The following is a 2,500-nucleotide window of genomic DNA, read 5'->3' as shown; positions in this document are numbered from 1 at the left end:
TTCCCTATGTGAGCGTGTGCGTGCGTGTATGCATGCGTGCGGGCGTGTTACAGTGCATGCATTTGTGTGTCGACAGGCTAAGGCATGCCTACTTGCTTTTCATGGCCATCCTGTTCTAGTTCCAGCATCTTGTTCTGTCTCTTCTTCTCGAATATGTGGCTTGTTTGAAGATGCGGTGGTCTATCCCCAATTTGTGTTTACTCAGTTTGCAGTAATATAAACAAATTAGAATGTGATATGTATACAGATATAAATACATCTTACAAGTCTTTCTGAACGGAAAAACTACTGTCTGGTACATTGACAGCATTAGAAACAGACATTCCCTTAACTCTCATTTCATTAGTAAGTTTCATTTCATCCAGTAAGTTAATGTAAACCAAACTAGAAGTGCACTCAGAGAGTGCAGACCTCCGTCAAGGAAGCTGTTTGATAGAACATGTGACTATGTTACACACTATTTTTATTTTTTAAAGTCTTCTTCTTGTGGACTTTTTGCAGACTTTTTGCATCTAGTTTTGTAGGCTAGCAATGATGAAGAATCTTTTGAAATTTCCTGGTTCTGGATCGTGATACGGGGCACAAAAATGTAATCCTTGTTCCTTTCGTCATTTGCAACTCCACAAAGTTTCATCCAAATCCGTTCATAACTTTTTGAGTTATCCTGCTGACAGACAAACAGACAGACAGACAGACAGACAGACAGACAGACAAACAGACGGAGGTAATTAGAATGTCTGACAGCATGTGACATGTAAAAAGCTAACAGTGTGTTTTACGGGTGTTGATGAGAGAGAGAGAGAGAGAGAGAGAGAGAGAGAGAGAGAGAGAGAGAGAGAGAGAGAGAGAGAAAGAGAGAGAGAGAGAAAGAGAGAGAGAGATGGGTGATGGATGGACGCATAGTGAGCAAGACGCAAAATGACAAATGGTCATAATTAATAATGCATTGTTCCTGTGCCTGGCCTGATAATGTAGGGGTGGATAACAGAGGGTTCAGTGAGCACAGCAGCACAGCAGACCTGGGGTTCATTTCTGGAAAGCGTAGTTGTTAGCAGTTAGCACCTTCGGTAGTTGCCAATGGGAAATTGCATCGCAACCAACAAGGTAGCTAACATAGCAACTACACTTTCCAGAAATGCAGACCTGACCAAGGGGTAGACAGGAGGCGGTGGCTATGTTATAGTATTACCATCACTGGTCTCCCCTGAAAACAATAATATCACCGCCATTCCCGGAATTACAGATGGTATGAGTGTGTGTGTGTGTGTGTGTGTGTGTGTGTGTGTGTGTGTGTGTGTGTGTGTGTGTGTGTGTGTGTGTGTGTGTGTGTGTGTGTGTGTGTGTGTGTGTGTGTGTGTGTGTGTGTGTGTGTGTGTGTGTGCGCGCGCGTGCATGCATGCGTGTGCGTGTGTGTGTGTGTGTGCATGTGTGTTTGAGCGAGTGTGTGAGTATTGACAGTGTATGACAGTAAGATTGACTAATCAACATCTGGAGATCTCCTCTGAACCCCACTGTGGCTTGCCCCCAGCTGTGTGTGTGTGTGTGTGTGTGTGTGTGTGTGTGTGTGTGTGTGTGTGTGTGTGTGTGTGTGTGTGTGTGTGTGTGTGTGTGTGTGTGTGTGTGTGTGTGTGTGTGTGTGTGTGTGTGTGTGTGTGTGTGTGTGTGTGTGTGGGTCGGTGGGTGTGTGTGTGTGTGCATGTGTGTGGGTCGGTGGGTGTGTGTGTGTGTGTGTGTGTGTGTGTGTGTGTGTGTGCGTGTGTGTGTGTGTGTGGGTGTGTGTGTGTGTGGGTGTTTTTGTGTGTGTCTGTGTTTGTGTGTGTCTTTATGTGTGCTTTATGTATTTTTATGTGTGTGTGTGTACCCTTGCATCTGTTAGTGTGCCTCAGCCTGTTTTCTCATACTTGTGTGTGCATCTGCATTTTTTTTCTCCATGTAATGAGTTCAATTCAATGACTGTCTGCCTTGCCAACAAGTTTTTTTCCTTCCCCCACCCAACCACCACCAACTCCCTCATTTGTACTTTTCTCATCTTTATTTCAATACTCCTCATCTCCACCATCTCCACCTCCACCACCCCTCTTTCTCCCTTCTTTCTCTCTCTTTCTTTCTCTTTCTCCTTCTCCTGGTGCGGTCTCTTTCTGGTTTCCATAAAAGGTTGGCGTTTTCTTTGAGGCTCTCCATGCTCTGCGTGCCCCAGCCAAAGCCACAACAGATGCGGCCTACAGTGCGCCTGCTGCCTTGTCCCGCCCCCAACTTTTTGTTCCCTCATTAGGGATTGGCAGCTGTCCGTCACCGAGCCAATCAGGACGACACAGAACATTGTTGTTGTGTCGCTGTTGTTAGTTACCTTTTGCATGAATGTGTCAATAGGACATTTCTATTTCTTTCAATTGATTCTTTGTTTCTTACCTATTTGAAGTAGCCTCATAGTGTGCACCATTTCTCCAGTGGGACAGTGAAATCTGTTCCATTGCTATAACATTACAGAGTCTTTAGGAAG

This window comes from Engraulis encrasicolus, chromosome 15, assembly GCF_034702125.1.
Source record: "Engraulis encrasicolus isolate BLACKSEA-1 chromosome 15, IST_EnEncr_1.0, whole genome shotgun sequence".
Classification (NCBI taxonomy): Eukaryota; Metazoa; Chordata; class Actinopteri; order Clupeiformes; family Engraulidae; genus Engraulis; species Engraulis encrasicolus.
Note: the sequence above shows the minus strand (reverse complement) of the source record.